The following is a 14106-nucleotide window of genomic DNA, read 5'->3' as shown; positions in this document are numbered from 1 at the left end:
CTACAGAACAGAAAACTTTAAATATGCTTCGACTTTTTTACCTTGTCAATACAAACAAAGTACCTATTAATCTCATTTCAGATATCCCTGTATTTTCCTGTACTTTCCTGTATGACATGAATCTGCAGCTCTGTACTTAAGTCAAAAAGATGCACTGGAAAGAAATGTTTCGCAACCTCTACAATATTCTCCAGATTTTTAAGGTCCCATATACACGTTTTAGGTCAGTCTTCTGACACTGAAACAAAGCCAGAAGTCATTCCTCTAGTAAGGACCTGGAAATCCAGTCATTCTTGGAAAGCTCTCAACAGTCTGCTTGTCCTCAAGCCAAACATGCCATAAAGCATTACAGCAGGCAAAGCAACCACATTTACATAGTGAAGGCTGTGTGGTCGAATATTGGACCCAAGGGGAACAACAGAACCAGCTGTACAATTCCAGGACAATATCATGTACAAAGATTGTTATATTTTTGTATTACTTCTATTAAATAATATTTTTATATTATTTCTATTATTTCTGCCGGAGGAAAACCTCTGAATCAAAAATGCCCTTAAATTTATGGCAAGCAATGCATCTTGTGCATATGTAAACTAAAACCTTAAAGAACTGGCCAGTCACTTTTTTTACTTAAGAAATGTAATATGGTATCTTAACTCAAAGGAACAAGCCACAAATTATTATTCTTCTTACTGAAATGTCTTAGAATAGCAGTTAGACACATCTAAATTTTTTTCTGATAGCCTTTTTTCTTTCTTCTTCTAAGTTCCAAGAGACCTTTTGGACTAAAAGCAACAAGTCTCAAGTTTCATTGTCCTTTGCAGCCATCAGAACAGCTGCACAAGTCATTTTGAGGAGTCCTTTAATCTCAAATTGTTTTTATGAATAGTACCAGACACAAACAATAATCAGTTAATAATATACTACAAGAAGCCACTATTTCTTTCTCATTTCATTTTAACCAAAGGAAAGCTTTTTGTTGCATGTTATCTGAAGAAAGTTCAAATGTAACCTAGACAGGGGCTCTCCAGGAGAGTTCATTATGCAGTTCAAATAGTAATTGCTGCAATAATAATTTTTATGTTGAACACCAACTTAGAACACAGTAAGGTATCATTTCCCCTTGGCATGAGGCTACACAGGTATAGCTCCAGCAGTGTCCACAAGAAGAGTGGAATGGAAGTGGGATGTGATGACCCTGAAAAGACAAACAGTTCAACCTACCACATACACTGTGAGGTAAAAACAAAAAGCAACAAGAGAAGTTCCAGGATCACTCCTGGTGCAGAACAAATGAGATTGATTAAGTTGTTATTTTGACTCTTAATCAAAGCTGGGACTCCTGCTGCCTATTTTGGGTAAGAGGCCACGTGCAAAACTTCACTAGCTTTTAAGCTACTCAGGACCACAATCTAAGTTCCAGACAGCATATTTCTGAAAAAGTATCTCTAGAGTCAAAAGAGAATCTCAGTTTTTCTACATATCTCAGTTTTTCTAATCAACTAAGAAAATACAGCCACGTCGATTTAAACATTTACTCTTTAATAAGATCTAAAGAACCATTAGTAGGCTTCAACTTCAGGAAGAGCTAAGCCCAGAAAGAATGAAGAATACTACTCTGATCCAGTTCCTTCAAACAAGCAAATAATTCTATCATCAAATGAATTTATATATACTTTCCTAAACTATAAATGGCTTTAGAAGTATTGAAGAAGAATTAACTTTTTACAGCAGAAGAACCAAAATGCCTTCTAAATTTCCTGCAGGAATTACAGCTTCTCTACCTGAAAAGGCAGCAGGATTGACAGCCCAACTGAAGTGCATCTACACCAATGAAACTCACTATCGCCAGCCTTTGTTCTTGTGGAGGACTTCAACTTACCAGATGTTTGCTGGAAATAGAACACAGCAGAAAGCAAACAGTCTGGGAAGTTCTTGGAGCTGCGGATGGTAGCTTCCTGACACAGTGAGGGAGACAGCAGGGAAGGCATCCCACTGGACCTGCTGTTTGTGAGCAGGGAAGGACTGGTGGGTGAAGCTGGAAGCTGTCTTGGGCATCACAATCACAAAATTATAGTTTTTGATTCTTGGAGAAGTAAGAAGATAACACCAGCAGAAATGTCACCCTGGATATCTGGAGGGTAGACTTTAGCCTGAGGAGGAGACTGGTTGATGGAGTCTCTTGTGAAGCAGTCCTGAGGGGCAAAGGAGTCCAGGAAGGCTGGACCTGCTTTATAAGAAGGAAATCCTAAAGGTTCAGGAGCAGGCCTACGTGCTGAAAGATGAGCCAGCGAGGAAGAAGACCAGACCGGCTGAACAGAGAACTTTGGCTGCAACACAACAGGAGAAGGAAGGAGTGTATCACTTTTGGAGCAGGGGCAGGCAATCTGGAAGGACTATGAAGATGTCCTGAGGTTATGCAGGGAGAAAATTAGAAGGGCCAAATCCCAATGAGAACTTAATTTGGCTACTGCCATAAAAGACAACAAGAAATGTTTTTCAAAATGCATTAGCAACAGAAGAAGGGCTAAGGAAAATCTCCATCTGGATGCATAGTCCCAGCTTACTAGAAGTTAGCAAATGTTACACCACATCTACATGAAGGGTTGATAGGAGGATCTGGGAAACCACAGACCTGTGAACCTGACCTCTGGGATGGGGAAGGTCATGGAGCAGATCATCCTGAGTGCCATTACACAACACACAGAACAAGCAGGGGATCCTGCCCAGACAGCAGGGGTTTCTGAAAGGCAGGTCCTGTTTGAGCAGCCTGATCTCCTATGTCAAGGTAACTTGCTGAGTGGGTGAGGGAAAAGCTTTTGATGTTGTCTACCTGAACTTCAATAAAGCATTTGACACTGTTTCCCATAGCATCCTCCTGGATAAAGTGACTTTCCATTATGTGAATGGGTGTACTCTTTGCTGGGTAGAATTTGGCTGGATGGCTGGGCCCAGAGAATGCTGGTGACTGGAGTTCATATCCAGCTGATGGTCAGTCACCAGTGGTGATCCCCAGGGCTCAGTATTGGGGCCAGTCCTGTTTAATCTCTTTATCAATGATCTGAATGAAGGGATCAAGCAAGTGTGCAGGCAACACCAAGTTGGGTGGGAGTGTTGATCTGCCAGAGGGTAGGAAGGCTCTGCAGAGGGATCAGGGTAGGCTGGATCAATAGACTGAGGCCAGCTGTGTGTGTCTCAACAAGGCCCAGTGCCAGGTCCTGCCCTTGGGTCACAACAGCCCCATGTAGCACTACAGGCTGGGGGAAGCAGGGCTGGAAAGCTGCTCAGCAGAAAAGGACATAGGAAGGTTGGTCCACAGCAGCTGAACATAAGCCAGAGATGGCCAGGTGGCCAAGGAGGCCAATGGCATCCTGGCCTGTATCAGCAATAGTGTGGACAGCAGGACCAGGGCAAGGATTGTCCCACTGTACCCAGCACTGGTGAAGCCACACCTTGAGTGCTGTGTCCAGTTTTAAGCCCCTCACTACAAGAAGGACACTGAGGGGCTGGAGGATATCCAGAGAAGGGCAGTGGAGCTGGTGAAAGGTCTGGTGCACAAGTCTTATGGGAAGAACTTGAATGAGCTGGGGTTGTTTAGACTGGAGAAAAGGAGGCTGAAGGGAAACCTTATTCTTTTTACAACTACCTGAAAGGAGGCTGCACTAAAGTGGGGGTCAGTCTTTTCTCCCAAGCAACAAGACCAGACAAAATGGCAAGTCATACCAGAAGATGTTTAGATTGGATATTAGGAAGAATTTCTTCACTGAAAGGGTTGTCAAGCATTAGAACGGACTGCCCAGAGAAGTGTTAAAATCTCCATCCCTGGAGGTACTTAAAAAATGTGTAGATGTGAGCTTATGGACAGGTTTAGTGACAGACTTGGCAGTGTTAGGTTAATGGCTGAACTCTGATCTTAAGAGCTTCTCCAACCTTAAAGATTCCATAACTATCATTTAACAATCTACAATCTTTAATGCCTATTTTTATCTCCATGCCAAAGAATTTCATTTTGGAAGGGGCTCATATCTGCAGAAATTTTATTTGAACACAGACATGTTTCATCGTGGTTAATGTGTACATGACAAGAGTCAATACAGAGGTAGGACTGACTCCTTATCTAAAAGCAAAACTGACTCCTCATTTTTATTCTCTGTACCAGATCAGAAGCAGAATGCCATCAGTTTTATTCTGATATATCTCTGTCGAGTTAATCATGATGAGGCATTTCATACTGGGATGTACAGAAACAATTTTACATGCCATTATTAGATGTTCAAGAAAAGACTCCGTCCTCTTCCATTTGGACGCCTTTCTTATTCACATTTAGGCAGATGAATTCAACTTTATTTCACTCTTAAGATGAGAAACCACAGATCTTACACTGAATCAAAGTGACTTACTTCCATCAACCAGAAACTTGGTGATTATCTTGCTATTTAAATAATCTGATTGTTTTATTATTTAAATAATCCAAATATATCGATTCTGGACCTGAATTTTGCAACTGGAGAATGCCATGAGCTTGAAAAACTAGACCTAATCAGCTAAGTCTGTCTCAGAATAGGCAAATCCTTCATAAAAAAGCCACAAACATAACGATCAGTATTCTTTCTTTCTTTCTTTCCAATCCTCTGTATGGACCTAATGGACAGCAAAGGAGAAGGAAGTACAAAGTGCAGAGCACCAGTCATTAGAAAAGAAATTGAGTGTTTTGCAACCCGCACAATGCCTGGAGACAAATGCCCTCAAAACCAGTACTTCCAAACACAGAGGTCAATCACCAATTCTCTAAAAATGAAGGTGTTCCTGGATTTCTTAAACCAACTTTAGATCTTTCTACCCTGATGAGTAACATATGGAAAGACAGGATATCCTGCACTTGAAAAAACAAATTTGTTTTTCTTTCTGATATGGACATAACTAAATCCTTCCCAATGTGTTCATGAAAACTGCAGCAAATGCCTGTCCATAGCAGAAAGCAATTCTTTCCTCAAGACAATATAAAAGCTCAATTCTCCCTAGTTGTCTACAGACCAAAGCAAGCCTTAAATATTTCTGCCATAGAAGAGGTGATTCCCTGGAAGAACAAAAATCACCAAACTTTGGTTGTGGTGATACTGATAGTGTTACTTAACACAGCAGTTACAGGTCAATTGTCTCAGAAGTGAACTGAAACTCTTGAGGTGCCCAGTACGAACAGTCTGATATGTTCTTTTGTACTCCTCTGACCACAGTGTAAATCATTCCAACTTCCTAAACCAGACAAACAACTAGATCACAGAAGAGTTTTTTACTGGGTTGTCAAGCTGACTCCATCTATAATGCAAGCTACCATGAGAACCAAACATAACCAAAGGACACAGCACTAAACTTTCAGCTGGAAACTGAGATGGGGCAATTGTCTCAGCTGTCACATGAAACTACATCTGTACTGGACTTCTAGCGCTAAGATAATTGCAGCAAAAGATCCTCACATTTGACTCCATACATTTTCATACTGGACTATGTTCCCCTTCTGCTGCATATAAGCAAATTTGTCTCAGCCCAGAAGGAGTTTTTCCACTAATACTCACCTTTAGGGTTTCATGTATTACAGAATACTGCAGATTTTTTCTGGTCCAGAAATTACTATGAAGACATGCATTTCTACCTTGCAGTTATGCTTCTAAAATTATTAAATTACAGATGGAGTTAAAGATGTCTATTGACTCAGTACTCACAGTCCTGAACTGTTAGCACTCCCAACCCCCTTTGGCAGTACAAAGGCAGGAAACTGCAGAGTTTAAGGTTCAGGGAGCACTGCTCACTGCAGTGGAAAATGACTGCTTTCATCACTGAATGTAAAAACAACATCTCTGTAAACCTTTGAAAGGAAGCTCTAGTACGCAGCTGAGGGATATAAACTTTAGTTGGCTCATACCTGCAGCTATGCACCTCCCTCCAGCCGTTCCAGTCTTCACTCTAAAAGATAAGGAAAAACACACATTGAGGATTCCAGAGTTAACATCAGATAATAACAATCATCACATGAACTCTACCTGCTAAAGAACTGAGGACTGGGAAAGCAAAGCATATTTCTACTATCAGAAGTCATCATGAGGTGGTAACAACCCTCAATAGAGTCAAAACTGAAGCTGCGTATTTCAAATACACAGGGTAAATGAAAAGGTGCACAAAAATGGACTGCAAACACAACATGGCTGAAAACAGAAGTCTTGGAGCTTCCCAGCAATGCTCAGTGGACTTATGCCACCTATCTGGCCTTTTGGCTGTCACAACAGAACCAACTACCAACAGCACTAGCCACAGTCCTAAACTCTGTGTGACATTATTTTGACAGCTGCAGCACTAACAGATGACCATGAACCTGTAGAGGGGAACTCTCATGTACAACTGCATAAATAAAAATGTATCAAAAAGTGCTGAATTAGGGAACACAGAAATGAACAACACAAGGAAAAAATGCTTTTTCTACATCTTGAACAAATCAGCCAGGAACCATACAGATTTTCTGTACTAGCACCTCATAAATACGGGATACTACTTCATGATTCAGAGTTCTCTTGCAAACTCAGTAACAGACTCTCAACACAAGCTAGTCCATATTTAAAAACAAACTTGGGATTTTTTATTTGTGAGGTTTCCTGACTTTTTGTCCCACAAAATAAATTCTTCTCTGCCTCCTCCTGTGTTATTTTGCAGAACTACACTCATGTCAGTCTAGCAGTATTTTAAAGAAAATCCAAACCTATTTACTTATCTACAGTTACCAAACTAAGAACTGCATCCACCAGCAAAGAGAAGAATTATAGAAGGCTATCTGAGCTCCCATGTTTTGACTGCTTTGCAGGTCCCTACTTAACCTTTGTTCTATGTATTTTTTTAGTAAGTGAGAATAAGTGCGCCACATCCTCTTCTAACTTGCCATGTAATATACTTAGTTATTTATCATGTACTCATGCTCTCTTTTTCAAAGAGAGATCTCATGAGAATTTTCAATTCTAAATTCTTCCTATTTGTTCAATTTATTTAATAATGTACTAAAGCTTCTAAAGGAACAAAGAATCCCAAACACAAGAACAAAATTAATTTTCTTGTCATATTTGTTGAAAACAAAATCCAATCCATGAATCCTGACAAACATAATGCAGTTAACTGAAATGTGTATTTTTAAAATTATGAATTTTATTTTCCTAGAATATTACTCAAAACTGACTATGGTTCAGGGAGCACTTTACATATTTATTTTTGTTCTGTTTCACAGTAACATTCTGGATTATGAAGCTCCAATTAGTGATAGAGACGAACATTACCTTAAAACACTTCTTCCACCTCAGCCAGATTCCTCTGTTTATCTGAAGTTTAACTACAAAGTATTTGTTTATGGCCAAAAAAAAGTCTCAGATTCCTGCTAACAGATGTTCTTCATGCCTAACTTCTAATGTCTTCAAAACAACATGTAATATAAATTTTTTGCTTATATGCCAAGTTATACTCCTTTAATAATCAGCTTTCAGAAAAAAAATTAAATGTACAGCTACTTGATCTTGTGAATACTTAAGAATATCTACATAAACAACTTTTTGATGTTAAAAAGAAAATCTTCAGTTTGCAAATGTAATTGTAACATGCTAGTGAATTAATTTCAAAACTTCAAAGAAACCAAAAGCACAACTAACATAGCCAGAGGAACCCATAATTCTTGGATACCTTTGGGAAAAAAAAATGCACTTCACTGAATCAAAGGCAAAATCCAAGACAATACAAACTTCAAAAACCAAGCATCAAAACTGACAACCACTCATAGAAAGCCTGGGAGAGCACACTTAAATCACAAATTGTTTTAGTATGGTTTATTTAATTGCATGCAGAATATAAATACACAGAACAATTTATCCCAGTTTACACATCAGACAATCCTGGCCAAAAGGCCAAAGAATATGGTAACTGAGTTTCTTCTCAGGAAAAACTGGGTTTTGGATCCCTCAAACTAAGGTATATATATCCATATAACTGAGTGTGCTAGCCACATGTGCAGCATAGTCACTTTTGTAATTAACTGATGGGGCAGTAAGCTCTTCTGCAAAGTAGGTTCTCCCCAGCCAGCATTTGATGCTCACAGCCAACTGCTTTCATAGCTGCATGAGTGCTCTTAGAGCAGTCAGCAAAACAATTAATGGGGTAAATTCAGATCTCTCATCACAGCATTTACAAAATTTTTCCTGAAGTTGTCTAAGGTGTTGCAGCCGAGTACAGGCATCACTTACAACTACTGCACAAAACTGGGAGGAACTAAAGACACTACCTGAGTAATCCATGTAGAAAAACAAAGGTTTAACACTTAGATTTAACAGCCCTGCCAGATCTAAGGGCGGCAAAATATACTTTCACTGATAAACAGTTGCAACTTTTGCTATAAAATATAATATAAATAGAACTGCAGCTGGTAATGAAAACAAGTGGCTCTACCCACTAAGTACTAGACAATGCATATGAGCCCAATAAATCCAGTAATACTGCTTTTCTACTAAGTGGTAAAACTTCTGTCTCACCAGCACCCGGGACCATCTAAGAGAATACCAGATCATTTAATGGATTCTGATCAATGAAACTACTGTCTTGGTCTAGACCTGTTAGTTCTGACTTCTCATTACACTTTCCAGGAACTAATGTTTATGGGATGTCAAGGTTACCACTGGCAATTAAAGAGGCCAACAGATCAAACAGACCACATAGCTCAACCTCAGATACATCCTGGCGTCAACAGTCTCTCATATAAATCAGCATTCAGTCTGGACTCACTGCAGATTTACATACTTTAGGAACCTGTGTGATCAATAATGAAAATTTAAAAATAGAGAAAGCAGTATGTCTTTGGAAGAAGTACAGGAGGGAGATAATGATGCATGAAAGAGCTAGAGAGCAAGTGCAAGTGCACTACACAGATTACAAACCCAGAATCCTACAGGAACCAGAGGAAGTTTCAATGGCTGCACAGCTCAGGCCACAACCCACAGAAAGAGTCACTGTGTAGCAGCCCTCACTAAAGAGACAACACAACAGAGACAGCAAGGGTAAACTCTTATGGTATAAAAACCTCACCAGAGAATATGCACTTTTTTTATGTGAGAAATGCCCTTCTACTGCAGTCTTTACACCACCCAAACCTCTCAGCATCAGAAGCTACTAGTTCAATGTGAGGCCACAGCTCAGTCACTGCGCCTGCTCAATTTATTTTGGCAGACAGAGCCATCAGATACTGTTTTTTCCTCAGTGCTGCCAGCACAAATACTAAAGGATATACAGGATAGCAGACAAACTACACAGTTAACAAGTTGAATTACTCACGACAGTATGTTCTACTATAAGAATGTACATTTTTTCAGCTTCAGGAAGTTAATAGTAATAGGAAGAACAGAACGAAGAATAGAAGAGGTGAACATTTTGGGACCACCGCAGATAAAGATTAAAATACAAGAAAACATTTAAAATGTTATGTTTCAAGTTACTCTAACCAGGACATCGAAAAAATACTTAAGATTTGGGATGCTGATCATATTTGCATCCAGTCAATATTTACAGTCCAAACACCTCCAAGATTGATCATTGAGTCTTACAAACCGAAACAAAGGCATCAAAGACACACTTTAACAATACAAACCAATCCTGTGATCTACTGTTGAAAACATGGGACTGGGGCTTAGAAGACATAACTTCTATTGTTAACTATGTGGCTGAATAGTAACTTTTTGGTCCTAAGAGTTTCCATTTGTACAACATGGACAAACATGTACAAAGAAATAATAATCTTATTTCTTATTTCTTTGTGGGAAGATATTTTGAAAATTAGTGACAGAATGTATTTAATCAGAGTCAGGAGTATCATCACATTGTTACAATTGCATCTCAGCTGAAAACCTCCCAAACAACTTCACCAAAGAAAATTTCCACAAAACATCTGCCTGCTACTACAATTCACATAATCTCACCAACAAAAGATTTTGCCTTGCTGTCTCTTTCCAGACTATGATATTAAGGGACTCTGAAAATACACCAGGAGTTTCATATAGATAAGGTACAAGCTAAACCAACATTTCATTTATTTTTTGAATTAAGCTCAGAAAGCATGCATTCATGTTTTGCTTTATGGAGACTCTACATGCCACAGGAAGATCTATCACTTACAGCAGAGTTTGGTCTCCTTTTGGGTAAAAGATTGAGTTTTAGTGAATACAAACAATATTCTCAGTTTAACCACTAGGTCTACTCCTAGAAGCAACAGAACGTTAACAACCTCATCCATCTCAGCCACAAGATTCAAACACTACCACTTTAGACTTACCTATCTTTAAAGGCAAGATAAAAAAAATCTCAATGGGGAAAACCACCTCTGTGCAATGTTTAGACAGACACAGCTTGCAGAACTCTGTGTTAAAAAATTCAAGATACTTACACACCTTCTGTACAAAAGGGAATAGATTTAAAAGCAAATAGAGAATAAAGATGTATTGCAGGTCCCCCACAAAGATCCTCATATGCAATCACTATTCTGTATTACCACACCTAAAATGCCAAAGGAGGACACAGTGTACATGGCTGTTTTTCAGCAGCTACTGCTAGCTTCAGGAAGAAAATAATTTTGAGGTGTCCCAATTTTGAAAGATCAAAATTGAACTGTATACAAAATTCTGAGTAGGTCTGAAATTGTGTACTTTTAAAATGTTTAAGCAGAAACATATATATTCTATTTCAAAGAAGCACAACTAAGAAAGACTGATTTACCTGAAGCTTGTATGTGTCTCGACTGGTTTATATTAGACAAATACTTGCCATGAACTCTACCGTGCAGAATCTGCCATTGCCACGCCTGCAAACCAAAGAGTAAAAATATGCTCAATTATTTTTATCTTTACTTTGTAACAGGCACATGGTAAATCCTTTGCAGAAGTAAATGGATACAAATTACACTCATTTACATCTGCAAAGAACTGGAGTTACTGCTCCATTATAACCAATGAATACTGATTCAAATCACTTTTAACAGCAAACAGTTTTCATTAACACTTGAAGAGATTTAATATTGGGCATACAGAGCTGAAACTTTAAAAAATATTTCATACTATTCCTTTTTCTCCGTCAGAGGCAAATGCTGGCATTGCTGTGGGAACATCCACTTAAGAATGTCCCTCTTTTGCTCTAAAACACAAATTTACTCCCCTCTTCAGTATCTTTATATGGTATCTGAAACATATAACTGTAAACAATACAGAAAAACTGTATTTAAAAAAATCTGCATTCATTTACGATCTACTGAAAACACATGAACACATGCCACGAAGCACCATTTTTGTGTGACTACCAATCACAAATGTAATGCCACACTTTAGATGAACTTTCCTCTGTCTGAAGAAGTTTTCATTCCTAGTTATAAACATTTGAATACAACTAATAGAATGCCTTTCCTACTGGTATCAGCAGCCTTTTATTCCACAAACTCCCCTCATAGTCCATTTGTGGCCCTGACACACCCTCTCCAGGCTGCTCATCTCCAGGGGTTGATGCTCACTGATTCCTGTGTCAGCACAGCAAGCTCTGCTTGCTCCACTCTCTTCCCAGGGCCTCAGAAAATGTCCCTGCTGTACAAGGCTGGACCCATAACTTGATGTTGGATTTTAGCTGGATGAGTGGAGAAGGATCAAGAGTGTTAATGTACTTTGCCAAGAACTAGAGGGTCAGTACTTGCTTGAAGTCTTATGCACGTATTTTCAGATGTTCTTCACTCATGCACTTATCCATCAATTCATTTCCATTCTCTTTTACTGGAAGGCACGGTATGACACCCACTAGCAGTTTTCCAGTGCTAGCAGGAAGAGACTCCACAGACTTTATTGCAAAAACAAGTGCTATAATACAGCTTTGGTTGCATGAACATGCAGAATAGATATAAAATAAATACCTTTCAGGATATACCTGTACCTCATGCCTAGACCCTGGAGGCATCTTACACTTCCAAAACCTTACATGTGACAGGCTATGTGGCACATAATTTCCTCTCCGTCCTCATATCAGAAAAGCTTACCATTTTTTTCCCAAATGAACAGCAGGCCTTCTGTAGAACTGCATCCAACACAGCGTGTACCCAATATTGCATTCATTAAGAAGTATGTTGAGACAACATTTAGGATTTATCTGTCAAGAACAAAATTATATGTGCCCTAGCAGGCAACACAGGCAAATAACTGTCACTTAATATTTTCAGGTTATACAACTGAGAAGACTGGATATGAGCTCTCCATCAGCATTCAATAAAAATAGGGAAGAAATACAAAGGAACAGAATGAACACAAAGGAACTCCTGCTACAGATCCAGTTTAAGCTGGTGCTCTTGCCAAAAGAATAGTGAACAACTCTTTCCTCACCAGCTGTCCATACCCAACCACCTCTGTGTAACAAACCTGAGAAAGGAAATGGTCAAGGTGTGATCTTGTCCACCACCAACAATAGGAAAATAAGAGTTTTAACCCAGACTTGCTCCTAGATTCAGTTCACTGCACAAACACACAGATGTTCTTGGTAGTGCAAAGGAAAGAAGAAACGTGTGAAAAATGGCACAAGCCTCTTCCAGAGCAATACTGGCAGATGCTCATTTAAATTACTCATGGAACAAGATCATCAGATTTAGGTACTGAATTTTACACAATTAAATCTCTACTAACTGATCCTTTTTAAAGGCTTCAAGTGATAAACAAGGCTTCCACGGCTTCTGTTAAGAAAACACTAGGCTTGGAAGAACTACATGCATGTCCTTCCATGTAATAATCTTCACTGTTCCAATTCTTTGTCAGTGGACTGCCTCAGATATTAGAGACATGTCACTAATATCACAAATATTCTTGATTAAACAATATGGTTTAACTTCTTAAAATCAGAAGTAAATGTTTTCCAACTTTCATGTATTCTTCCTGGAGTTTAATACCTGCAATTACTTCACAATAGCAGTTTTAAGTTTCATCAATTTGAAAAGCACACTGGACTTAATTCAAAATTCCTGTAATGTTTCCTTATGCCCATCCTTAACCTAACTTTATTATTCAAGTGCATAATTATAATATTTTTTGAAAGGGCTTGCTTTTGGGGAAAAAAACCCGCAGCAGTAGGGCAAGAATAAAAAATTATGCCTTCCTGTGCAATTTCAGTACCTTCAAAGGACATCAGACAAAAGTTAATTTTTCATTTGTCTCCCACCCTGATTAAACCTTTTCTGCAGACAGGGTAACAGAGTCAAGACAGAATGGATTATTGGGTATTCTCCCTTAAACACAAAAGTCTATGCGGCAAACAAGATTTCCTGTCTTGACAGCTTGGCTTAGCTCTGAACAATGTCACTTTCTCATATATTGCCTTTAGGAAGATTTTAACAAAATGGTACAACTGAAATTCCCCAGTGCCTATTTATTATTTATTCAGAGTTCTATCCATTCATGATGCCATCTTTCACAGAACAGACATGCATATTTTTAAACATGTAATAGTGTACTTCCAAGAGGCCTTTGAAACTGCCTAATCATATTCCTGCTCCAAGACTACTCAGGGGAAAAGGTGAGTATGCTACAAGAAAACACTTGAAAGCTGAGGAATCATGAAACTCCAATCACTGTCCTCAAGCAGCACAAAGAATTGCTCTTAACTGGTAACTCATACAAATGAAAGGTTGTCAGCTAGGGAGTCAGCAAGTGGAAAAGTGGGAAGACAGGTGGGCAGAGGACCTAATTCTAGCAGAGATGCCAGAATTAGGCAAAATATCAAGACACTTCAGGTAACAAGCTTAACATCCCACAGGCTGTGTATTTACAGTGAATTTCACAGGTTTCCCACATGAAGATGGAAAAAGCTACTGCAGTGTGTCCCTGTTAAACAAAGAATGATCAGAAAACAGCCACACAAATAAGTTGCTAGAGTTCAGTCAGTTCAAGATGACCCTCTGTCACACATCAATCACAGGTCTCTGCCTACAGACATCAGTACAATGCAGACATTGCAGGCAGCTGAAATCCACCCATTTGTCTCCAAAACATCCTTCTTCCAAATTCAAGAGACACACAGCTT

At 38.9% G+C, this 14106-nt stretch overlaps 1 protein-coding gene across 3 annotated transcripts in view; it reads right to left on the bottom strand.

The window, feature by feature from the left end:
• Positions 1-14106, bottom strand: part of CELF1 (CUGBP Elav-like family member 1) — a 58724-nt gene that overhangs the window by 36475 nt on the left and 8143 nt on the right. For all 3 annotated transcript variants that reach the window (XM_062494642.1, XM_062494639.1, XM_062494640.1), the window contains exon 2: positions 5921-5961. The gene's annotated coding sequence lies outside the window, so the exon portion shown is untranslated. The remainder of the gene's footprint in view (positions 1-5920; positions 5962-14106) is intronic.

This window comes from Cinclus cinclus, chromosome 6 (assembly GCF_963662255.1).
Source record: "Cinclus cinclus chromosome 6, bCinCin1.1, whole genome shotgun sequence".
NCBI lineage: Eukaryota > Metazoa > Chordata > Aves > Passeriformes > Cinclidae > Cinclus > Cinclus cinclus.
This window is presented reverse-complemented; position numbering and strand designations above follow the sequence as displayed.